This window comes from Moschus berezovskii, chromosome 7 (assembly GCF_049115385.1).
Source record: "Moschus berezovskii isolate FMDL1 chromosome 7, NW_MosBer_1.0, whole genome shotgun sequence".
NCBI lineage: Eukaryota > Metazoa > Chordata > Mammalia > Artiodactyla > Moschidae > Moschus > Moschus berezovskii.
Window position 1 is genome coordinate 102,146,093 of NC_142466.1, and position 27,303 is coordinate 102,173,395.

A 27,303-nucleotide genomic window follows, 5' to 3' on the forward strand; every position below is an offset into this window, starting at 1 on the left:
GGGGAAGACCGGTCCAGAGTTAAGCATTTAATGCTAATACTTCTATACTCTCTGCCACCATCCAGCTGACCTTCCCAGGATGAGCTAATAGTCTTCCTCTAAAAGGAAGTGTCCAGCTCCTTTTCTCACTCTCATTTCTTCCTGAAAACACTCCATCCAGAGCTTAAGGCTGCCAGTGACCTGACACTGTTGATGATTTAACAATCTCCCTCTGGGAAATGAAATGACTTAGCAGTCATTAAGACCAAGATAACAGTGCAAGTTGTCAGTGGTTTCTTGCAGAGCAGAGAAATGTCAAGGCTGTTGGGTGTCTAAATGAAGCCGCAGGTCCTAGGGTTAATGTAACAGAAAAAAAAAAAAATGACAGTGTACCGAGTTGAAGGCTAGTCCAACAATTATCAAGTCCCCAGGGAGTAAGTCTCAATAAAGACTTGTTGACTCTGTTCTAACAATAGGAAGGGTGGTATGCTACACCATAGTTCTTCCTTCCTGATTTCCAGCATACTGACCCACACGCCTATACTGGACATTACCAGTGGACACAGTCACTGCTGTGTTTTTAATATATATGACATCCATAGGCCATACATGTTTGGCCGAAACCCCTCCTCATAGGAACTATTCACCCCACCCCTGTCCACATGGCAAATTCTTACATGGCCTTGTCTTCCCCAACACATTTGGTTAGTTAGGGATGAAGCACTTGACCCCGAGAGAGCTAACCAGAGCCCTTTTTGGGATTCTCTCAACTGGAATAAGAGAATCAGTCTATGCTTATCCACACTGCATGCCCCTCTACTTGCTCTAGTGTTTCTCACCCACTCCAACTGAGGTCTACTTGGTCTGTTTCTCTGGATTCCAAACTCACTGAATCATTCTTGGCTATTTCTTCACTATCGGTATGTCTTCAAAGTATTCAGACCCTCCAGCAAGCAAGATAAAGTTAGCCACTGCCATCCGGCATCAAGGGTTGAGGCTAGAAAAGCATAATAAACCTTGAATGTTGAACAGTACAGTATATACTAGAACTGCCCCCGGAAGTCAGAAAAGAGAAAAATCAGTGTGGGGTTTTATAGAACAAATGGCTAGAATTTAGAGAGATAGAAAGGACATTCCAATCTGGAAAAAATAATGACAATGAAGCAGAAAAGAGCTTAGGTCCAGAGGCCTGCAGACAAGAAATGAACTTGACTGGAGTGAGTCTTATAAGAATGGGACCATAGAGCTCTGCGGCAAGCTGCAGAGTCGGGGTTCTGTTCCACAGTATGGGGTTTATTAAAGTTTTCCAGAACACGGCCGACTTCAAGAGATACCAAGTAAAATTCAGAAGACGGCAAGAGGGCAAAACTGACTACTATGCTCAGAAACAATTGGTAATCCAAGATAAAAATAAATACAACACATCCAAATACAAAATGATCATTCATGTAACAAACAGAGATATCATTTGTCAGACTGCTTACACCCATACAGAAGGACATAAAACAGTTTGTGCAGTTTATGCTCACGAACTCCCAAGTATGGTGTGAAGGTTGGCCTGACAAATTATGCTGTGGCACACTGTACTGGCCTGCTGCTGGCCTGCAGGTTTCTGAATAGGTTTGGTATGGACAAAATTTACAAAGGCCAAGTCGAGGCGACTAGAGATGAATACAATGTGGAAAGCGTTGATGGTCAACCTGGTGCCTTCACTTGTTACTTCAATGCAGGACTTGCCAGGACTACTACTGAGAATAGTTTCTGGGGCCCTGAAGGGAGCTGTCAATGAAGCTTTGTCTATCCCTCACAGTACCAAACGGTTCCCCAGTTATGATTCAGAAAGCAAAGAATTCAGTGCTGAGGTACACCAAAAGCACATCATGGGGCAGAATGCTGCAGATTACATGTGTCATCTGATGGAAGAAGATGAGGATGCTTACAAGAAACAGTTCTCTCCATACATAAAGAACAACATAACTCTGTACATGATGGAGGAGATGTATGAAAAAGCTCATGCTGCAATACAAGAGAATCCAGTGCATGAGAAGAAGCCTGAGAAAGAAGTTAAAAAGAAGAGGTGGAATCAGCCCAAAATGTCGCGTGCCCAGAAAGAAGAAAGATCGGGTAGCTCGGAAGAAGGCAAGCTTCCTTAGAACTCAGGAATGGGCTGCTGGGAGTTAATAAAGTGAAAGTGAAAGTCTCTCAGTCATGTCCGACTCTTTGCAACCCCATGGACTGTATAGTCCATGGACTCCTCCAGGCCAGAATACTGGAGTGGGTAACCTTTCCCTTCTCCAGGGGATCTTCCCAACCCAGGGATCGAACCCAGGTCTCCTGCATTGCAGGCGGATTCTTTACCCGTTGAGCCACAGGAGAAGCCCAGGAATTTATAAATCAAACCACAATTTCTATCAGGATTTTTCAGGTAAAGACAATAATAAACTTATCGAACAAGTAAAAAAAAAAAAATGGGACCATAATGCCATCTGCAACAACATGGATGGACCTGGAGATTATCATACTAAGTAAATCAGACAAAGACCAGTATCATATGGTATCACTTATATGTGGAATCTAAAAAAAAGATACAAATGAATGTATCTGCAAAATAGAGACAGACTTACAGACTTTGAAAACAAATTTATGGTTAACAAAAGGGAAATGTTGAGGGGAGGGATAAAGTAGGAGTTTGGGACTAACATATATACATTCCTACATATAAAATAGATCATCAACAAGGACCTACTATATAGCACAGCAAACTCTCCTCAATATTCTATAAACACCCACATGGGAAAAGAATCTGAAAAAGAATGGATACATATATATGTATAACTGAATCAGTTGTATACCTGAAACTAATGCAACATTGTAAGTCAACTATTCAGTTCAGTTCAGTTGCTCAGTCGTGTCCGACTCTTTGCGACCCCATGAATCACAGCACGCCAGGCCTCCCTGTCCATCACCAACTCCCGGAGTTCACTCAAACTCATGTCCATCGAGTCGGTGATGCCATCCAACCATCTCATTCTCTGCCGTCCCCATCTCCTCCCACCCCCAATCCCTCCTAGCATCAGACTCTTTTCCAGTGAGTCAACTCGTCGCATGAGGTGGCCAAAGTATTGGAGTTTCAGCTTTAGCAACAGTCCTTCCAATGAACACCCAGGATTGATCTCCTTTAGAATGGACTGGTTGGATCTCCCTGCAGTCCAAGGGACTCTCAAGAGTCTTCTCCAACACCACAGTTCAAAAGCATCAATTCTTCAGCGATCAGCTTTCTTCACAGTCCAACTCTCACATCCATACATGACCACGGGAAAAACCATAGCCTTGACTAGACGGACCTTGGTTGGCAAAGTAATGTCTCTGCTTTTTAATATACTATCAAGGTTGGTCATAACTTTCCTTCCAAGGAGTAAGCGTCTTTTAATTTCATGGCTGCAATCAGCAACTGCAGTGATTTTGGAGCCCCAAAATATGAAGTCTGACACTGTTTCCACTGTTTCCCCATCTATTTCCCATGAAGTGATGGGACCAGATGCCATGATCTGCGTTTTCTGAATGTTGAGCTTCAAGCCAACCTTTACACTCTCCTCTTTCACTTTCATCAAGAGGCCTTTGAGTTCCTCTTCACTTTCTGCCATAAGGGTGGTGTCATCTGCATATCTCAGGTTATTGATATTTCTCCCAGCAATCTTGATTCCAGCTTGTGCTTCTTCCAGCCCAGCGTTCCTCATGATGTACTCTGCATAGAAGTTAAATAAGCAAGGTGACAATATACAGCCTTGATGTACTCCTTTTCCTATTTGGAACCAGTCTGTTGTTCCATGTCCAGTTCTAACTGTTGCCTCCTGACCTGCATACAGGTTTCTCAAGAGGCAGGTCAGGTGGTCTGGGATTCCCATCTCTTTCAGAATGTTCCACAGTTTATTGTGATCCACACAGTCAAAGGCTTTGGCATAGTCAATGAAGCAGAAATAGATGTTTTTCTGGAACTCTCTTGCTTTCTCCATGATCCAGCAGATGTTGGCAATTTGATCTCTGGTTCCTCTGCCTTTTCTAAAACCTGCTTGAACATCTGGAAGTTACTGCAATATAAAATAAAAATTTAAATTTAAAACTTGGGACCAAATTAGATGAATTTGAGAAATAATACAAGGTCTTAACAATAAGGCAGAGGAGAATAGACTTGATATGCAGACAGGAATCATGGTAGGTTTTTGACAGAAAAAAAAGGAAGAGGCTTTCCTGGTGGTCCAGTGGTTAAGAATCTGCCTTGCAATGCAAGGGACACCAGTTTGATCCCTGGTCCAGGAAGATCCTACATGCCACAGAGCAACTAAGCCTATGCACCACAACTACTGAACTGGTGCTCTAGAGCCCACAAGCTGCAACTGCTGAAGCCCATGCACCCTAGAGAGTATGCTCTGCCACAAGAGAAGCCACCGCAATGAGAAGCTCTCATACCACAACTAGAGGGTAGCTCCCACTCTCCACCACTGGATAGAATTTGTGCAATAACAAAGTCCCAGCACAGCCAAAAAGAAAAATATTAAAAATAAACAAATAAATAAATTTTTAAAAAAGAAGGAAAACAATAGTTCAGCTATGTATCTCTCACAGAAGATGAGACTCTCCCTGAACTACAAAGAAGATAAAAGAGGGGATAATGCTTATTCTCCCTACCAAAAGCATCCTTCGTTTTTCTAAAAGATTTATCATTGGATATTTTGAGACTTTTTGTTGTTAGGGTACCATTCAATATAGAAATTTAGAAAATATAGACAAGCAAAATAAAAAATGAAAATCTCCCAAAACTTCATGTACAAAATAAGCATTGACATTTATATATATACTTCCAAATTATTTATAATATATATTAATTGAAATTGATATGTGTTATACAAACACGGTTCTTCTCACTTAGCAATATGTTCTCCATTGGGGTTTTTCAGTGGTCAATTCCTCTATTATATTTAAAATATCTGATTCAAAAACCTGAGATTTACATGGATCCTTTTTAGAATTTCATTCCACAGCTCAGATCAACATTTTCTTAAATTTGTTCTATAGAACACTTAGTTACAAGATATTCTGTCCCAAATAATAGAGTTATATTTAGGAGAGGCTTCATCCCTTATGGAAATGAAAGGTTTTTAGGTGTCCTACAATGAACTGATCAAAGTTAAATGAAGTTTGCTCCAAGAAATACCTTCTCAATGAAAATTCATCAATATTGATATAATTCTAACTGAAATTAATGTATTCAGAAAGAATTCAAAACATGTTCTTGTCAAAATATCCTATACCCAAAGAAATTATCAAAAGAAGGCCCACTTTTGTAACAGTAGTGATCACCCAATTACTCAATGAGGCCAGCACTGGCCGAAGGGCTACTTTACAAGGACTTAGACACCAGAATTCAGGCATCTACTTGAGGTTGCAGATGAAATTAAGATCCCTTTCAACCCCGAAACATCATGAATTAAAAAAACCTTTCAGATCCACTTATTTGCCAGCCTCAACCTACACTATTTCCCCTCTGCAAGTTTCAGTTTCATCATCCACAAAATGAAGGATCTTTGTGTAAAGTCTGGGCTGCCATCCAACTGTGGGCCATAATCTGGATCCCCTTGGGGTCACTTTCTACAATAACATACTCATACCCCCTTAGTATCCTAGCTTTTACATCCTCACTGAGGATGTCTTTTCTTTCTCTGTTGAGGAAAAAATGGTAAAAGTAAACAACATCATCAAGAATCGCTCACATGTACACACAGAGCATACACCAAACAGCTGGAAAACAAAGAAAGTAGGTGAAAGGTGAAGTTGCTTTGCTGAATGGGTATTAGAGGTTGGCGTACAAATCCACAGGGAGGATGAAAGCTTCACTAACGCTAGCACTTGCTCTGAAAAATCTGTTCACAGAACTTCCATCTCAGCAGCCTAGCCTCCCGTCCCCCAGCTGGTTTCTTCTGAAAGGCCTAGAGGCAAAGATATAGTTTTTCTCCCTCTCTCTCCTTTTTTCCAGGAATACAAATAGAAGTGATTCTTCTATATGTTTTTAAGAGACTAAGGCTCAATCAGAAAGAGATCTTCAGGGAAAAAAAGCTTGAAGCAGCTTCAAAGCAGCCCTTGGACCCCACACGATTTGGCTTCTCCGAACCCTGGGAGGGGTCTTGCTATTTTGTGTGCTCCTCAGAGCCCAGAGAAACCAATTTTGTGCCCCTCTTTCTTCCTGATATTGAACAAGAATACAGGAATCTCAAGGGGGCTTTATCTGGTATATACTGCAATGTGTAATAAAATAGCTTTGAATGGTAGTCCTTTCTTGAGATGAACTTTCACTCACCTTCCAGGCAAAATATCAAAAAAGACCAACAAAACCTTAATCTAATTAAGTCTGAGAGAGGCACAGAGTTGGTTCCCTGGCTGAACCTAACACCCCTGAAGATCTAAAACCCTCAGGGTTCCTCACTGGGTGCAGACTTAAGCCCATTGCTCATGCTTGAATAAAATATACAAATTCAACCAAGCAGTCTAACATTTTGGGTTTTGTGCCTGAGGTCTAGTGTTCCTTTTGTCCTGTGCCTCTTTCCATAGAGGATAGTCACTTGAACCTACTCCAAAGTTGGCTGGCTCCATCACTATAAAATCCTTATGTTCACCTTAAAGAAACCGATCATGCTAGTGCTATTTACAGTACCAAAGGCAGAGAATGGCCCCCCAAAGCCTCAAGAGTGAGTTAAGGACTGTTCTTTCACTGTCTGGCTAATAAACATTTGTAACTTTAGCTGGTGTAGAGGTTGTAAGGAAGATGATTCATGGTCCCACCCACCTGAAACTATTAGAGCTATGAAAATCTGTTTTGTCTAGGACATTGAAAGTCCCATGTCCCAGGAAACCCCAGAATGCTAGGCAAACCAGGACATTGGCCACCCTACATATCTACCAAAACAATTTACCAATTTACCAATGCCAAATTAGCTTGAGTCATTGCAAAACATCTTGTTTCCCTTACAATAACTTTTACAGACTCAAGTCCCCCCACCAAAAAAAAAACAAACCAATGAGATCTAGAGCCTCGTTACTCAAAATATGGTCCACAGACCACTATGTGGTCCACAGATCTCTATTCCCCAGAACTCATTAGCAACGCAGTCTAGGTCCCACCTCAAACCTGCTGAATTAAGACCCGCAATTCAGCGAGGTCTCCACGTGAGACCTTGTCTCAGGCGCACCTTAAAGCCTGAGACGCACTGGCCTAAAGGAAGATATCTCAGAGGGTGACTTTCAGCTCAGTCTTGAAGTCAGTAGGTGTGAGTCAGCAGAGGGCACAGCACACAGAGGCACAGAAGACAGCAACATGTTCATTCCCCAGGAGTCATTCGTTGTTTCTGGGGGTTGGGGTGGACATAATCTGGAAGGCAAACTGGAGACAGACCGTGGAAGCCCTTGAACATGAGACTGCTTAGCCCTGTTTCTTCCCTGTTCTCTCTCCTCTCAAGGCTCAGCTACTAAATTCTGTTTTATTTTCTAAAAGCTAGAACCGCTCCCTCCCCTGACCTCTTCTGGCAGCAGCTGGATGGACTCCCACAGTGCTATGAGGAAGGCAGCAGGTCCAGGAAGACCCTCCCCAAGAGAGGCATTCAGGTTTCAGCTTTTCTATCTGGGAGCCTTTGAACACTCAAGAGTCCTGTGTCTGGTTTAGGGAACTCAGCCTCTGATGGGGGAAAGCAGAGAAAAGAGCCAGCAGTTAAAGGAATGCAGATCAGGATCTCTATTTCCAAATGAAAAGCTGAAAAAATGAGATGTCCTAAGCAGTTTCTCTTTCATTCAGAAACCATGTGGAGTACTGGTTACTTAATTACTTCGTGCCTCAGTTTCTTAAGTCATACAGTGGAATAACCCTTGTACCTACCTCAGATGGAGCTTGTGAATTAACGTAAGCAAAGCTCTTAAAAGAGTACCTAGATCCTACAAGGAGATCTGTAGATGGTACTGCTTTGAATTGAACATAATGCAAGAGTTGAAGACATGACTTGCTGAGTGGGGTGCTAGGATGTGGCAGTTAGCCTCTGATTCAATCCAAGGGGCCATCTTCATAGACGCAGACATTTGCAAACACATTATTCTTTGCTACTTAAGTGAACACCAAATAAAGAACAGTAATCAATCAAATACACGGTGAACTGAGACTTACGGGATACATTAGTCAGGGGATGATCAGAGGAGCAGCGTGAGGATGAGTGATACAGAACAGGATTTATTACAGTGGTTAGACCTTAAGTTAAACAGTACAAAGCCACCACACTGTGCATTCCTAGCAAGGCTGCTCAATTTTGAAATTTCACCAAAAAAACTTAGTCCCTGTACTGAAGCCCAGGAGGCCTATTCAGAGGATTTCCTTTACACTTTCCCTTTGGGGTATAACACACACTGCCCTTTGATTACCTCTGTAACAGAATCTGTGTCACTTGTGTTCCAACTATTGTGTCTACCTCCTCCCTGGACTCTGTAAGCTCCTTCTGGCCAAAATTTGTGCTTCATCTCTGTTTATCTCCAGCTTCTGGCATAGTTCCTGTCATGTGTTAGGTCAAATCATGCAAAATCACTAATATTATACCATCTTCGGTCCACAAAAAAAAAAAAAATCAGAATTTCATAAATTTCAGGGTATTCAGAGGTACCTGGCAAATGTTAACCAAGTAAGTGAACACAAGGCAACCACATACTCACAACTTCTGGTTAAGCGTCAGTGAAAGAAAGCACTTGATGTAAGGAGACGCCGGCTCCTTATTACATACTCAATTATCTCTATACTCTTGAATTTGGAACTGCCAGTGAGTGAACCCCAACACATCAAATACACAAGTTCTGTAGCACTTTCACGTTTCTAGAGCTTGGCAGTGTCTCCACACAGAAGATGAGTGATTCCCCAAGGGGTCAAATACACAGTTTTCTGTACCATTGTAGCGTTTTCAGAGGCTGGCGGTATCTCCACATAGCTGAGTGACAGACTCTGAGATGGATGAGATTAACTTCTGAGATGGCAAATGTCCAAGACAGCTCAGTAAGCAGCTGCTGAACTCTGCCTGATTTTCAGTTCCAGCATCACGGGATAGCAAGGAGCTTCAGAGGTCACACTCCCCAACCATATATCACTTAGAAGTGAAAATTAGCAGATGCAAAATAACTATTTTAAAAATCAAGACATGTGTCAGTAAAAGAGAGTTTGAGAAAAGGAAAGCAAGAAAGGAAGGAAGGAGATAGCTGATAGAAACTCTTTAGCACCAGGCAGTTGTACCTGCCAAATGCAGCCTTTGTCCTTACTTCATCCAGCTATAAGAGGTCTAAAATTGTGAGGTGTGGCAAGGTCCCCCATCCAAATGGACCCCAGCAGGCACCATTTGAAGTTTCAGAGAGGCCTGAGCTGGTGGGTCAGGGAGAGGTTGTTCTGAACCTTTAAAAAGGACAAGCTCCAGAGAAATGTTATCCGTGCAGATGTGCTTCTGCCTCGGTCCAGCCCTACAATTCCCTGGGGTCTGGGCCTCCTCTCATTTCCATTTCCTACTCCTTGGTCCCCAGGTCCTCTAACCATCACTATCCTCTGCCCCTGCTTACATCAGGGTGACTGGATGTGACTGGACTCTTCACCTCCATCCTGAGTCCTGGGTCCTGCCTCTCACACCTTGCTGGGTTAGGAGGACAGGGCAAGCGTGTTTAGAAGAGCTAGTTATCTTATACAGGCTGCTGCTGCTGCTGCTAAGTCACTTCAGTCGTGTCCAACTCTGTGTGACCCCATAGACGGAAGCCCACCAGGCTCCCCCTTCCCTGGGATTCTCCAGGCAAGAACACTGGAGTGGGTTGCCATTTCCTTCTCCAATGTGTGAAAGTGAAAAGTGAAAGTGAAGTCGCTCAGTTGTATCCGACCCATAGCGATCCCACGGACTGCAGCCTACCAGGCTCCTCCATCCATGGGATTTTCCAGGCAAGAGTACTGGAGTGGCTTATACAGGCTACATCACTTCAAATTCACAACAAAATGCTCAGAGGTAGGAATTAGTAGCCTCCTCTAAAAGATGAAGCTAGGTAACCTGTCAAAAGTCACAGAGCTAATAATGGATGTTCAGCTCAGTTCAGTTCAGTCATGTCCGACTCTTTGCGACCCCATGAACCACAGCACTCCAGGCCTCCCTGTCCATCACCAGCTCCCGGAGTCCACCCAGACCCATGTCCATTGAGTCGGTGATGCCATCCAACCATCTCATCCTCTGTCATCCCCTTCTTCTCCTGCCCTCAATCTTTCCCAGCATCAGGGTCTTTTCCAATGAGTCAGCTCTTCACATCAGGTGGCCAAAGTACTGGAGTTTCAGCTTCAACATCAGTCCTTCCAATGAACACCCAGGACTGATCTCCTTGAGGATGGACTGTTTGGATCTCCTTGCAGTCCAAGGGACTTCCAAGAGTCTTCTCCAGCACCACAGTTCAAAGGATGAAAGAGGAGTAAAAATCCAGGTGTATCAGACTTCAAGTCCATATTCTTTCCAATATGCCACACTGTCTCTCTTTCCATGCTTCTTTTCCACTTTTCTTAGAGTCTCATGTGCATCTTCCCCAGAATGCCAGTCATTCTAACTCCTTCTTCAACCTACAATTCATCTCCTAAACTCCAGCAACTTCCCCTACTCAGATTTTTGCCAACTCACAATGCCTTTTAAGACAGATGAGCTGCCTACCATTCATAATCCACAAATGAAGTGAGGGCATACCTGATCTCAACTCTCTTACCTTTCATGAGTCTCCACTACTATAGGCAGGGTCCAAGTATCTGATCATGGCATCTGGTGCTAAAATTTTTCTTTGGTAAGAACCACCTTTATTGGGATGGCTACCCAGGTGGCGTTAGTGGTAAAGAACCCACTTGCCAATGCAGGAGACATAAAAGATGCAGATTTGATCCCTGGGTTGGGAAGATCCCATGGAGGAGGGCATGGTAACCCACTCCAGTATTCTTGCCTGGAGACCCCATGGACAGAGGAGCCTGGTGGGCTATAGTAGATAGGATCACAAAGAGTCAGACATGACTAAAATGACTTGGCATGCATGCACTTTTATTGGAAGAATTTCTTGATAACCCCCACTGGTGCAGAAGTTTAGGTCCTAGGGGCCCCAACTGAGGGTAGTTTGTGGGTTATGCTCTTCAGAAGTAGATGCTGATATAGAGTTTGAGGCCCAAGATATTTATTAGGACAAACCAATGTAGATCAATTGATGAATAAATCACAATAGATCTATAAGCTACATTGTGGAATATTATTCACCCATTCCAAACTATTATGATAAGTGAAAAGAAGCCAGTCACAAAAAGCCATATATTATATGATTCCATTTATATGAAAAAAAACCTATAACAGATAAATACATATAGGCAGAAAGCACAAAAAGTTGCCAGAGGCTAGGGAAGGAGGTAATATGGAGTCACTGCTAACATGTACGGAGTTTCTTTTGAGGATCATGAAAATGTTCTGTAATTAGATAGTAACAATAGTTGCATAACTTTGTGAATATATTAAAAACCACTGAGTAGAAGGCAATGGCAAGCCACTCCAGTACTCTTGCCTAGAAAATCCCATGGATGGAGGAGCCTGGTAGGCTGCAGTCCGTGGGGTCTCTAAGGGTCAGACATGACTGAGCAACTTCACTTTCACTTTCACACATTGGAGAGGAAATGGCAACCCACTCCAGTGTTCTTGCCTGGAAAATCTCAGGGATGGGGGAGCCTGGTGGGCTTCCGTCTATGGGGTCACACAGAGTCGGACACGACTGAAGTGACTTAGCAGCAGCAGCAGCAGAACACTTTTAAAGAGTGACTATTACAATACATAAATTATATATCAACAAAACTAAACAATTTTTAAGGTAACTGTTAGGGATCAATATCTGTGAAAGGAAGGATGAAGAAGCAGAACTTGGCAGAGAAAGAACCTGAAAGGTGATGCAGGCCCAGCAAAGCCCCAGCTAACCAGACTGGGAGCTCTGGAGTGAGTGGTGCCCATTGGTTTTTCACATGAGGCTGAAATCGCACAGCTGCTATACATCCACCTCACTCAGAAACTGGATGTGGGTCACCCTGGGAAGGATGTGGCCTCAGGTACGGTGTCGTCCTGCTGCTGAAGCAGACCCTGCCGACACTGGGCAGCTGTCTGCTGACCCACTTGCTGGAGCTGAGCAGCAAGACTTTCTTAGGAGGGGGTCTGAGTGTAAACATCCTGCAGGTCACTAGTGAAAGAACGTGATAGTTGTTCCAGAAAGGAAAGAGAAAATGATAGGGAAAAAAAAGGAGTGAGTGACACACAGCCAGTGAGATGGCAAAAAGCCCCATAGTGTGCAATGGTGTGTGTGTGTGTGTGTTTGTGTCTGTTAGTCACTCAGACATGTCCGATTCTTTGCCACCCCATGGACTGTAGCCCGCCAGGCTCCTCTGTCCATGGAATTCTCCAGACAAGAATACTGGAGTGGGTTGCCATTTTCTTCTCCAAGTATGCAACGGTATTCCTCCTCATAATTCATCACATCTTCACCTACGTTAAGGCACAGAGTATAGACCCTTAACCTCTGCCAAATAAATAATTCTATTCTAACACTCTACCTTTCTGTTCTTACATTCTCATTTCTTCCAGAGACTCAGCTATTTGAAGCATTTATTCAACTAAAATTTTTTTTAAGTTTTGTAGGACAGAAGCATATCTCTTTATTCCTTCTTTCCACAGACTTGCTAAAAGTCATTAACACTGTGGCATAATTTATGAATTAGGGTCAACACTATGTTTAAAATTTATAAATAATGATGAACAAAGGAAGTGGTGAAAGAAAAAACAAGACGAACTCTACCACCAAAACTAAGTTGGACTTACATCAGGAGACGAGTTTTTCATATAAAGCACACCTGGAAATGCCAAAAGAAAGATGGTATTTCACATAATGCATCTGGTTAACACAAGAACAGTGGGGAAACCAGCAGGGAAAATGTAAACCCAGACATTTTGCAAAATTACTTTCTATATATCATCCCATTTAGTCCTCTCCACAACTCCCTAAAGAAGGAAGATCAGAATTATTATTATAATCATCATTTATAATTAAGTCAACTGACGTTCAGAGTTTAAGTGATTGGCTTCAGTTTACATAGCAATGAAGCAATGTAACCAGAACTTTACAGAGTGAGTGACTCCAAAAGCAATACTCTTTGCATGACTATACCATTCTATAGCACAACTGCCACCACCTCCTTACCCTCCCTGGCCGGAAAGGTAACCCCAAGTGGACAGAGAGAAACCTGTTCAGCAATTCAAATGCATTTCTCATAAGGCAACATCCATTTGAGGATTAACTTCTTAGAGGAAGTTTTCCAATAATTAGCATGGCTTTCAACCAACAAACATGGGTGTCCTTAGTGGCTCAGATGGTAAAGAATCTGTCTGCAATGTGGAGACTGGGTTCGATCGCTGGGTCAGGAAGATCCCTTGGAGAAGGAAATTGCAACCCACTCTAGTATTCTTGCGTGGAGAATTCCACGGACAGAGAAGCCTGGCCAGCTACAGTCCATGGGGTGGCAAAGAGTCGGACATGACTGAGTGACTAACACACTCAACCAACAAACAGAATGAACAGAGCTACCTCAGAAATGCGAGGACTCATTTATGTGTGGTGTTGAAAAAGTTAAACAGTAAAACTGCAGACAGACAACCAGTGACCATTTCCAGTATGGCAGCATGAGGAATTTTAGATAGCAAGATAGAAGAAGAAAATATTGAATAAGGAGTTTCCATAGATGCAGGAACATTCAATCCAGGACTTTTCCTTCCCAACAGAAGTCACTACAATAACACCGGGAAATCAAAGGCACTCATGGGCAGTGACAGTGGATAAGGGTAAAGTGATACATCCAGCACTGGTATGGGTTGTGCAGTTAACAATGAAGAAGATACAATATTCCGTTACAAAAAAATATATTTGAGAAACTACGTCTCAATCAAGTTAAATGGATTTCTTTACTCCAGGACTTCCCAGGAGGAAAAGAGATTATGCAGCAGTTTGAGAAATGGTGAATTCAAGCAATAAAACACAGTTGGTGTCATTTATAACAACTGCAGAAAAAAATGAATCGTTCTGGACAACTAGTTCAGGTAAGAAAAATACATGGCTTATTTGCCTTCATTCTCCCTCCTGCCCCCATCGCAAGCAGAACTAATTAGTCACCACACTCTGCCACTGATTATAGATACAGCCCCATAATCTTTAAAACAACACTCCAAGAAGCTGCTACTAGTTAATCATAAATGAATTATCAGCTTTGAAGCAAAAAAGTCAGGCATAAACCAGCATGGGATGAAGAAACAGATTAGATACTCCTCAGAGTGCAACAGATGTCCAGGGTCCAGACCAGGAAGACCTGTCAGCTAACTCCCACAGGAAGCAGTAAGGGCCAGAAACCAGATCCCACTTGCCACTGTACCCCCAGCACCTAGTACAGGGCCTGACATGGTAGACTCTATATATGTTTGGAGAATTAATGCATTAACACCAAAATCACATGGTAGTGATCATTTTACATAGTCTGTAGGAGAATCCCAGGGACGGAGGACCCTGGTGGGCTTCCGTCTATGGCGTCACACAGAGTCGGACACGACTGAAGTGACTTAGCAGCAGCAGCAGCAGCAATACTACATAGTCTGTAATTATATATGTATATTAGTCATTAGGAAAATGTATAAAATTGTTCCCTATTATAGGTCCAGTTTCTTTCTCAGCTATTCTTTCTGCTATCCTTCTAAGGATCCTGATAAAGAACCCCATCCAGTATGGTTTAAGAAGCACCAAGAACCACAGACTATAACACCAGCAAATCCTGGTATGAATTCTGAATCTACATTTATTTGCTTTATAAACTTGAGAAAATTACCTGACCTCTCCAAGTGTCAGTGTCTTCAACTGTAAAAAGAGGAAAATAATATCTACCTTGTAGGGTTGTTTTGAGAATTAGGAACTTATACAAAGCACCTAATACAGTTCCTGGATCTTTTTCTACTTATGCCTCTCCTTGTTTCCAAAAGGACTGAAAGTGGTTTTTAAAAAGTAACCTATGATCAACTAAATTAGTTTAAAATAAAGAAGTAAAAAAATTCAGAGCAAAGGGAAAACAAGTATAGTAAAAAACAGAGTAAAACTAAGAATGTGCCTACTTGCACACAATAGGCATAAAGTAAAAACGGTGGTGGTAGTGGTAAGAGTTTGTACTGTTAGTCATCATTGCTGCTGTCATTATCTCTGCCTGGGGGATTCCAGTCATCCTTCAATTGTCAAGTAGAGACTAGCTCTACTAAATAGTAAACATAATGTAAAACTTCAAAAGTTAAAACATTGTGTCAGTGGTACACGAATAGACCAATAGAACAAAACAAAATGGCCATATGAGATATAGTATATGATAAAGTTGCATATGGATGTGCTTAAAGTTTATGATAAAGTTTAGTATATGATAAATTTGCCAGATTTTGAAAACCTCATATATAGACGTATAAACTAAAGCAATGAAACATTAAGAAATTTGCCAAGTTCACACAGCTAGTAAATTATACAATGGGGATTTGAATGTTGGCATTCTGATTCCAGCATTCACTTTATTAACCACTAAACAAGAATATTAATTTAAAAGTCAAAGTTCAGACTAGTAAATATAATATTCTACCTTTGGTGTAAAAAAAAAAAAAGGGAGAAAGAAAAAACTGTGTTTGCTTGTATATGCATTCAAAATTGGGAGAAGGCAATGGCACCCCACTCCAGTACTCTTGCACGGAAAATCCCATGGATGGAAGAGCCTGGTAGGCTGCAGTCCATGGGGTTGCTGAGGGTCGGACACAACTGAGTGACTTCACTTTCAATTTTCACTTTCATGCATTGGAGAAGGAAATGGCAACCCACGCCGGTGTTCTTGCCTGGAGAATCCCAGGGACAGGGGAGCCTGGTGGGCTGCCATCTATTGGGTAGCACAGAGTCGGACACGACTGAAGTGACTTATTAGCAGCAGCAGCATTCAAAATTCTGAAAGGACACACAAGAAACTAATAGCCATAGTTATTGGATAGCATGGGGCTGGACAGAAGAGAAACAGGGGTTAGGGGAGATATATATATATCTACATACCAATTTATTTTAAAATATATGCATATATATTTTAACTATATAAATGTATAACCTGATCCAAAATTAAAATACAAAAACAGAAAATGCTCACCTAAGCAAACCTTTTCAGACCCTCTTCCAAACACAGTAAGCCCACCCTTCTTCCATGTTCCTGTATCACCTGTGCCTACATTTTTTCTGATACATATCATGTTGCACTGCCCTTATCTATGCTCCATTACCCTGGTCACCTAGACCCTGCCAAGCTCTGAGATCATCTAAGGCAAGACTCTCTTTCATTCTTGTAGCCCCAGTACACAGTGCAGTCCCTGATGTGTGGCACACATCCAGCTCATGGGGAACTGAAAGTCAGAAAAAGAGAAGAAAGAGGGCAGGCCGACCAGTCAGTTTTGTGGTATTAGCACTCTAGAAAGGAGAATCAACGGGGGCCTTCATGTAAAAATGGAAATCTGAAGAGGAAGTGAGGAGAGAGGAAAATACAGCAACCCTTGCAGAAAAGGTATAGCTAACCCAACTAAGGCAAAGGGGTAAAAGGGGTACTTTGGGCCAGTGCTAATCAAGGGTAAATGAAGAAGGTGAACCTCTAACTGAGAAAGAGATGAAGGGTGAAACCAACCCTGGAAGAGCAGAGAACGGAGCACAAGACTGAGGCCTAGAAGCGAGTACTTCCAGCCACAAGAGAGTCAGCCGAAGACTCTGGCCCTCTGGTGACTGAAAAGAGAGCAGAGGACATGTGAAAGATTCTCAATTTGTATATGCCGACCACACATTTGGTCTGTTGCTTTCTGTTCATTTAAACTCTTTGCATACAGTACAGGGAACTCGGTGCTCTGTGGTGACCTAAATGGAAAGGAAATCCAAAAAAGAGAGGACATCTGTATACGTGTGGCTGATTCACTTTGCTGTACAGCAGAAACTGACAAAGCAGTGTAAAGCAATTATATAGTCTGAAAAAACAAAACAAAACCCAAAAAACCTCTTTGTATACATTTATCTGAGGGTTGAATGAAGATTCAGGAATTGAGTCAAAGATGTATTCTCCCCAGTAGAATAAATCCCAAATTTCACAGACAGCAGTCAGACCACTCCCACCCCCTGCAAAACTGGGCTTCTGTGGATAACTGTGCATATCCTGAAACTATGATCCACAGGAATATTTAATTACTTGATTGTGTTAATCATCAAAACTGCACATTTTTCTTTTCCCCAAGCCGCTTGGCTTGCAGGATCTTAGTACTCCGATCAGAGACTGAACCTGGGTCCTGGCAAGGAAAGTACAAAGTCCTAACCACTGGACCACAAAAAGAATTCCCACTCGTCCTTATTTTAGATACAGGCACTGGAATAGGTGGAAGTGATGTGAAACAATGTCTGCAGTTTGTTTCAAAAAAATAACAAGGGCTTCCCTGGTGACTCAGTGGTGAAGATTCCACCTGCCAATGCAAGAGACGCAGGTTCCATTCCTGGTCCAGGAAGATTTCACATGCCACGGAGCAACTTAGCCTCTGAACCACAACTATTGAGCCTGTGTTCTAGAGCCTGGGAGCCGCAACTACTGAGTCCACCTGCTGCAACTATTACAGCCCACATGCCTAGAGCTGGTGCTCTGAAACCAAAGAAAAGCCCGTGCAGCAATGAAGACCCTAGCACAAAATCAAATAAATAAATAAAATCATTCTTTAAATAAAATTCAGTTCAGTTCAGTTCAGTCACTCAGTCGTGTCCGACTCTTTGCGACCCCGTGAATCACAGCACGCCAGGCCTCCCTGTCCATCACCAACTCCCGGAGTTCACTCAAACTCATGTCCATAGAGTCGGTGATGCCATCCAGCCATCTCATTCTCTGTTGTCCCCTTCTCCTCCCGCCCCCAAGCCCTCCCAGCATCAGAGTCTTTTCCAGTGAGTCAACTCGTCGCATGAGGTGGCCAAAGTACTGGAGTTTCAGCTTCAGCATCAGTCCTTCCAATGAACACCCAGGATTGATCTCCTTTAGAATGGACTGGTTGGATCTCCTTGCAGTCCAAGGGACTCTCAAGAGTCTTCTCCTATTAAATTTTTTAAAAAACAACAATTATTTGTAAAACAAGAACCCTGGATTGTCCAAATGATAGGCTTTAGGAAGGGAATGCACTTTATAAGAATACTTCCCTTTAAGACACAAACCAATTAAATGAAAAACTAAATTCCTTCCTAAGTACAGGAAATGTTTGCAGAAGAAATTTTATTTCATTCCTCAGCCCTAACTGGCATTAGCAAATACTGCAAAGTAATGAAAGAGGTCATTAAGAAGGAACTAGAAACACCTTTCAACGCTATGAGAAAGGAAAAAAAAAAAAAAAAGACATCTTAATTATATTCTGCCACCTAGTGACAAAGGAGATTTAACATACTTGCTTACCCAGTCTCTGTGAACAGAGCGGCCCTCCACCACCTGGAGGCCAGAGCATGGGGTCCCACACGCTTTTGGTGCCCCGTGGTCCTCTCTGCTCCGCCCAGAATTCCAGGAGACATTGCAAATACCTCAACAGCCAAGGAAGCTGTTCAGTCTGGGGCTGACAGACATCATGCGGAGCCCAAAGGCCCAACCTCTGTCACTCAGCAGGGTCCCTCTGCTACCTCCGGCCAGGTGCCAAAGGCTCCGAGGGGAAACAGCAGAAGACTGAAAAAGACACGCTGAAGCTGGCCATTTTCATCCTGAGGTCCCACCACCAGGAAGGAGGAGTGGAAATATCAGTCTATTATCTATCTGCTCATGAAATGGCGTAACTTTCACTTACAAATCTTCCTGCCCATAGAAGACGCTGACACGAAAACTCCTAGTCATTCCCGAATGTGAACTGGAGGAACGTGTGTTTTAAAGGGGCACTCAGTTCCCGACTGCGCACGCCCTCCCTGAGAAGCCCCGGGTCGGCTGAGCTCCGCCCGCTGAAGAGGCGCCCGCGCTGCGGGGCTGGTGGCCCGGAGCCGGGCGCGGAGGCCGTCGCGATGTGGCCGCTCTGGCTGGCGCTCGGGGCCGTCGAGTTTCTGACCGGGTAACAGAATCTCAACGGTTCTTCGGAGGGCCTCAGGTTCTCCTGCCGTGTGCTTGGCCGTCCAGGTCCTTTTGCGGAAGACCGTCGATGTTATAGCAGTAGCATTTAATAAGGAACTTGATCCTGTCCAGAAACTTTTCGTGGGCAAAGTAATCAGCATTTAAGAACCTTCTTGGTCCAGAGGATCAGCAAAAGCTGGAGAGGGACTTTTCCAAGCTTTCACATGTTTAAAGTGAAGTGGACAGGAATATGGAGAAGGCAATGGCAACCCACTCCAGTACTCTTGCCTGGAAAATCCCATAGACGGAGGAGGCTGGTAGGCTGCAGTCCTTGGGGTCGCCAAGAGTCGGACATGACTGAGCGACTTCACTTTCACTTTTCACTTTCACACATTGGAGAAGGAAATGGCAACCCACTCCAGTGTTCTTGCCTGGAGAATCCCAGGCACAGGGGAGCCTGGTGGGCTGCCGTCTATGGGATCGCACAGAGTCAGACACGACTGAAGTGACTTAGCAGCAGCAGCAACAGCAGAGAGGAATATGTTGCCCAGCTGCAAAACTGAAGATCCCAAATTTGAAAACTTAAAAAAAAAATCCCTGTCCTGAACAAATAACATAAAATTAACCTTGTTGTTTGTTATGTATGAATTCGTTGTAAAACTGAGTAGTATCAGACTAAACTTGTAAAAACAAAAATGTGCATCCAAAGTTATTCCTATTAGATTTATTTATATGCCCCATCTCACCACTTCCAAAAATAAAATTTCAAATTATAAATTAAAGCAGCCAAAACTCAAAAGGAGAAATGTAGTTGACATAAATTCCACGGTAAGAATCTTCTGGGAAGAATTTGTTACCAAAATACTATGATATTACAGGACTTTACAGCTCACGTTGTGGTCCCAAGACCAACAGTGTCAATATCTCCTGGAAACTTTTCAGAAATGCAGAATCTCAGGCCCTACCCCAGACATGCTGGATCAGAATCTTCCAACAGAATTCCAAGATGACTTGCATGTACATGAAATTTTTGGAGCACTGATCTAGATTTCCCCCATGAAAACTGAGATACTTTTGAGCATCCTATTATACAAAGTAAATCAGGTAAAAAGGTAAGCATAATTAGTTCCTCAATGGGAAGCCAAACATTTTAAGAAATTTATCCTATGGGACCTTAAGAATGGAAAATGTTCTCAATGTCTTTTTTTTCCTTTGGTGCCAAATGTTGCAGCAAACAGAATTTGGTTATGTCTTATAAATTATTAATAGTAAAACCTGAAGGTGTAGAACCAAAGCCTCAGTGAAGGCAGTTCTAAAGTGGGGCTAAGCTAATAATCTAAGTCAGAGGTCAGAAAACTTTGTGACCAGACTTGTAAATAGTTTTATTAGAGCACAGCCATCCTCATTCAATTTCCATATGTCTATCTGATGCTAAAGCTGAAACTCCAATACTTTGGCCACCTCATGCGAAGAGTTGACTCACTGGAAGGATGCTCGGAGGGATTGGGGGCGGGAGGAGAAGGGGACAACAGAGAATGAGATGGCTGGATGGCATCACCGACTCGATGGACATGAGTTTGAGTGAACTCCCGGAGTTGGTGATGGACAGGGAGGCCTGGCGTGCTGTGATTCATGGGGTCGCAAAGAGTCGGACACGACTGAGCGACTGAACTAAACTGAACTGATAAATGCTTTTACACTATAATGGCGGAGGTAAGTATTTGCAACAAAGACCATATGGTCTGCAAAGCCTAAAATGTCTGCCAATTACAGAAAAAAAAATTGCCAACCTGTGCTCTATATGATTACCCTGGGGAGAACACAGTTTTCAGTCTTCCCAAGAATATCACTTTTCCTTGCCAACTTCTGATAGGAATTAGAAATTGTACAGTAATGAGGGCATAATTAATTTGAGGGGTTGGTGGCTGATAAACTGACATTCAAAAAAAAAAAACAAAAACCCACACTTGTAAAGTTTTCCAATTTCCGTGGTATAAATCACAGTTCCTCAGCTTCACTGTTGACATTTTGTGCTAGATAATTCCCAGGTGACACAATGGTAAAGAATCCATCTGCCAATGCAGGAAACACAAAAGATTCAGGTTCGATCCCTGGGTCGGGAAGATCCCCTAGAGGAGGGAATAGCAACCCACTCCAGTATTCTTGCCTGGAAAATCCCATGGACAGCGGAACCTGGCAGGCTACAGACCATAAGGTCACAAAGAATCAAACACAACTGAAGTGACTTAGCACAGGCACCAGTATTCTTGTCTGGAAAATTCTGCAAACAGAGGAGCCTGGTGGGCTACAGTCCATGGAGGTGCAAAGAGTCAGACATGACTGACCGACTGAACACACAAATACTTTGTTGGCTGCGAAAGGGGGTGTGGGTGGGGGCTGTCTTTAGCACTTTGGGATATTGAACAGCATCCCTGGCTTCTATCCACTAGATGTCAGTAGCAATCCCCAAGTTGTGACAACAATGTCTAGAGATTACCAAGTGTCCCCAAGGGGCAAAATCACTCATAGAACCACTGGTGTTAATACTCTTGCTCTGACCAATTTCAAGCTGCTGACTTGACACACCGACCATGAATGTGGGAAGAGATGTGTACAGTCTCACAAACCAGAGAGAACCATCTCCAGCACACCACTGTGTGAGAACATACTTGCACAGGTAGTAATGTCCTTGCCTTATTTAAAAAATGGAAGTATCTAGGCAGGATTTCCACCTGATTCAAAAGTTACCGCTTTCCCACAGAAATGAATCTACTAGCAAAATTATTTTTTCTTCAGGAAGTGGCCTGGATCCTGCCACACAAAATTATGTCCCACAAAGCATGGTTGAGATTGTTTTGAAATAGAAAATATCCAAAGCAGATGTTAACAGTCACCCCAAGGCTTATTAAAAACTCTCAATAATATATCCCTGAATCATGTGACTTCCCAGTGGATTTGACTGAATGAACTAGCCCCAAGAAAATTAAATGACTGAACTTTTTATATGAACATGGGTCCAGTTTTATTGTAATTATTGTTTTTGTTTTGTTATTTATTTAAATAAATTTGGGGAAATATCTACTAATGAGAGTAACATTAACTTTGAATACTTTACATCAAAAGTACTGACAATGGTTAATTATTCAGAATCAATTACTGAGGCGTTTTTATGGCCATGACATTAAAGTCATGTCATCAGCACCCAGAAGAACACTTCCCCTCCTCTTCTGGGAGGGCAGGCATCCATATTTATCTACAGTTTGAGACTCATTAGGATGTAAGGCTATTTCTATCAATTCTGAATTCTTTAGGGATATTAGCATGCTGATTTTGTAGAATCAGCCATAATGTAGTGTCTGTATTAAACTCATGGTACTTAGCATGACAGACCAATGGAAGGTCAGTAATGTTATTCTTGCCAGATTTCTGCACAAGATCATTCTGCACAATGATCAGTAGGCTACCCGCTCTGCAGTTTCCTTTCCTCTTCCTAGCTGTGGCCTCCCTGGGTTCCCTGGATGATTAAAGAGACCAAAAGCAATTAGACTCAGAGTTTTGTCAACTTTGTGATAGCCCTGAGTATCATGTGGTTGACAGTGTGACTGATTAAACCCATCTCTAAATTAAAGATGTATATATACATGCACACTACACACATTGAATCATCTACAAATTTGAACTTCAACTTCAGGCTGGAGACACTATTTTTCAAGGGTCTCATCTGATTATTTCACCTTCTTGTGGGATCTTGGTATCTTGTGACAATTGTTAACATCTGCTCCCAAGTATTGAAAAGTATCCAGGTGGATCTAGGTGCTTCCAATATCTTGGCATCAAGATATTACTTAAGTATTCATATCTTCTCCTATAGCAAGCAATGATAAATGAGATAAATACCAAAATCTATATATGAAATTTGGGGAAAAAGAAGAATCTCAATTTGAATTAGTACAACTGCAAAAAATAGAGAAATCTAATTATCATACATGACCTTATACAGTGATTTTACATACATAAGATGTAAGAGCTATAAATGCACTGTAGGTTATGATTGCAAATCTTCCCCTTAAACTCGGTAAGGATAAGTCACTTCAAATCCATTGGAAATATCCTTTGTATACATTACCTCCAACAAATAATGTTGTAGATAACCCTAAAGCCCACTTGCTCTGCATATAAAATTTTATCCTGGAGACCCAAATAAGAATTTTCCTAAAAATGAGACTAGCACAAAAACTGAACAAAAATACAGCAAAGCACGTGAATAAAAATGGAATTTTACGGGCTAGAAGGTTTCTAAAAATCAAATGGCTTCTGTTTTGAGTGTACCTAGATTGAATTGTACTTGAGGAGTTAATGAAAAATATTTAATAAGGATCAGAGGTCACCAACAATAACAGATTTTGGAAAAACAACAAAATAAAACCTTTATCTAGAGCTTTAAAATAGATTTGAGAGGAATCATTAGCAGACTCTATCAAACATGTAACACAAGGTCTACAAAATCTCAGGTAGCTGTGATGTCTTCTAGATATCAGTTGAGATCTTTACTTCCACTCTCCCCATAATCATGTTCATTATAGATTCTCAAGTCCAAAGTCGAAGTCTTCCAGAATTATATTGCTCAACTTTTGGAATGATTGTGTCAGGATAGGATAGGTTTTATGGCAATCCGTTACGTCGCTCAGTCGCGTCCGACTCTTTGCGACCCCATGGACTGTAGCCTACCAGGCTTCTCTGTCCATGGGATTCTCCAGGCAAGAATACTGGAGTGGGTTAACGTTTCCTTCTCCAGGGGATCTTCCCTACCCAGGGATCGAACCTGGGTCTCCCGCATTGGAGGCAGACGCTTTAACCTCTGAGCCACCAGGGAAGCCCTTTTTATGGCAATAACAACCTCCAAATTTCAGTGACTTAACAAACATTTATTTCTCATTCACGTGATCACAAGTGGGCTGGCAGGAGGTCTCAGCCCACCATAACCACTCACTCAGATGATAGAAGTTTGATCTCAACATGTGCTTCCATCATCTCCAAAGTAGTGAGAAAGGAACATGTAAACTTCATGCAACCTCTTGAAGATTCCATCTAAAACTGTCCCATGTCACTCCCATTTGCATTGCATTTGTCAAAGCAAATCTTATGGCTACATCCAGTGTCAAGGGGGGTGATGACTCAGAGAGGAACTGGAATAATGGTTCAGTTCAGTTCAGTTCAGTCGCTCAGTCGTGTCCGACTCTCCACGACCCCATGAATCAAGCAGCCCTAATGACTACGACAGTGACAAGATGTATTTTAGGATATAAATGTCATGACTCTTTGAGTCACCTCTGACTACTTCCCCCTTCAACTATGTAGAAGTCTGTGTTTGTATAAGGCAGACATAAAGACTTTAATCCCATAAATCCTCATAAACCTCACCAGAAGAACAATTCAAATTGAGCTTCGCACCCCACCCCCAGCCAGAGCCGTACTGGTCCTGCAACTCTGTGGCAAGCCACAATGTCTGAGCTCTGTTCTGCAGGATGGGGTTTGTTAAAGTTGTCAAGAACAAGGCTTACTTCAAGAGATACCAAGTGAAGTTCAGAAGACAGCAAGAGGGCAAAACTGACTACTATGCTTGGAAACAACTGGTAATCCAAGATAAAAATAAGTATAGCACACCCAAACACAGAATGATCGTTCGCGTAATGAACAGAGATATCCGTTGTCAGACTGCTTACGCCCGTATAGAAGGAGACGTGATCGTTTTTGCAGCTTATGCTCACGAACTCCCAAAGTGTGGTGTGAAGGTTGGCCTGACAAATTATGCTGTGGCATGCTGTACTGGCCTGAAGGCTTCTGAACAGGTTTGGTATGGACAAAATTTACGAAGGCCAAGTCAAGGTGTCTGGAGATGAATACAATGTGGAAAGCGTTGAGGGTCAACCCGGTGCCTTCACCTGTAACTTCGATGCAGGACTTGCCAGGACTACTACTGAAAATAGTTTCTGGGGCCCTGAAGGGAGCTGTCAATGAAGCTTTGTCTATCCCTCACAGTACCAAACGGTTCCCCAGTTATGATTCAGAAAGCAAAGAATTCAGTGCTGAGGTACACCGAAAGCACATCATGGGGCAGAATGCTGCAGATTACATGTGTCATCTGATGGAAGAAGATGAGGATGCTTACAAGAAACAGTTCTCTCCATTCATAAAGAACAACATAACTCTGTACATGATGGAAGAGATGTATGAAAAAGCTCATGCTGCAATACAAGAGAATCCAGTGTATGAGAAGAAGACTGAGAAAGAAGTTAAAAAGAAGAGGTGGAATCAGCCCAAAATGTCGCGTGCCCAGAAGAAAGATCAGGTAGCTCAGAAGAAGGCAAGCTTCCTTAGTGCTCAAATGGACTGCCAAGAGTTAATAAACCAGACCACAATCTTCTATCAAGATTTTTCAGATAAAGACAATAATAAACTTGCTGAACAAGCAAAAAAAAAAGTAAAATAAACATTGAGCCCCAGTTAGATGCTCTAGGAAACCCAACACTGAAGGGGAGGGTATTACTCAGGATCTTTTGGGCTTCAAGAGAGAGAAATCCAATTCAAACTAGCATGGGCAAAAACATAACCAAATTCAAAAAGAGCTATGGCGTACCAGGCTTCAAAGTGAGATTGATTTCAGGGCTTAAATACTGTTAGTCTTCCTTCTCTCTGTCTTTCATCCCTGGTACTCTCCTTTATCAGAATATCTCAAGCTGACTTCTCCAAGCAAGGGGATTGAAGGGAAATATGACCCTAGGAAGCTGTAGGCTTACAACCAGAAAGGAACTTAGGACACTTCCTCACCAGCTCTACTTTGAAAGATCCTAGGAAAACCACTGAAGCTGCACCACAGCAAAGTTTGTGAATTTTCAAAGATTGCTCTGGCTGCTCTTTGGAGAATTTGTTGCTTAGAAGCAAAAGTGGAAGCACCACATGACCTTGCTGGCCAACTATTTAATGAAATTCTCTCTTCCCTCACTTTCTGTCACACAGAAGCATTATAGGTCTCTGGTAGAGGCTAAGAAGCTTTTTAGACTCATTTCTGTTGTTATCACAGATCACCCCTTGGGTTCTTCGTGAATTACAAACATTGGGGGCAGTAATCCAGAGTATTATTATTCTGAGCCTGGTGTTGGAACCCAAGCGGAAAAGTTTCACAGACTGATCCTGGGTATTTCTCTTTTCCATACGTAAATCCTAACCTTATAGTTACAACTTACTTCTCTGCTGAGCCTGCTGTTACTAATCTGCTCCAAAACAGCCACTGCTTTTTACATTAATTTATTTAAATAAAAACTTCTCAAGTTGTCCACAATACTGCTTCAGTTTACTTTTCCACAGTTTCCCTCCCCCCCCCCATTTTTACTACTCAAATGTAAGTTAGTACCTTTTCACAACTCAAAAAAATTCAGACATGTGCAGAGGGAAATGTGGTAGCTGCCCTCTCACCTCCTCCACCTCCCTCTCCAGAGGTGACAAGTTTGGCAGTGAAACTGACCAGGACACTATGGTCCTTCCCCTCCGCCCAACCCCCATGTCCTCCACTTGCCTTTTGTCTGTAGAAAAACTTTAGTCAAAGAATAAATTTAATCCAAGAAATGATAAAATGCAGAAACAAAGGGAAAGAAATCAAATGGGACAAAATAATAATAGTTCAGTCACTAAGCAAAGTCAAGGACCTTTTATTCCTTCTCAACGGCTATAGATAATATTCTAACCCATGTCCTTTGAGCTGCTTTGTAGATACCAAAACTGCCACCAGGTGGAAATTAAGTAGGCCAAAAATTTGTTTGGGTTTCCTCATAAGGTGTTATGGGAAAATCCAAATGAACATTTTGGCCAACCTAATGCATGATGACCAGACTATAGCCATGACATAAGTTGCTCCATCTTGCACAGCTCTGAGAACTGATCTCAAAGAAATGAGAACAAACTGACCTTGGAACTGAAGATTAGCTATACTTAAAATAATCAAGATGATGCTGATCAGACCACCGCATGACTAATTTCAAGGTGATTGTCAGAACTGACTGTGATATTCTGCACGCAGCCCGTCCCTCCAC

At 42.3% G+C, this 27,303-nt stretch overlaps 1 non-coding gene and 2 pseudogenes across 1 annotated transcript; 2 read left to right on the top strand and 1 right to left on the bottom strand.

The window, feature by feature from the left end:
• Positions 1-1,265: 1,265 nt before the first annotated feature.
• Positions 1,266-2,160, top strand: LOC148777471 (large ribosomal subunit protein uL18 pseudogene; annotated as a pseudogene).
• A 21,857-nt stretch (positions 2,161-24,017) lies between these two features.
• TRNAW-CCA (transfer RNA tryptophan (anticodon CCA)) lies at positions 24,018-24,089 on the bottom strand. The gene has a single exon. It is a non-coding gene; the product is annotated as a tRNA-Trp (tRNA).
• A 595-nt stretch (positions 24,090-24,684) lies between these two features.
• The window catches only part of LOC148777473 (large ribosomal subunit protein uL18 pseudogene), a 70,578-nt pseudogene continuing 67,959 nt past the window's right edge, over positions 24,685-27,303 (top strand).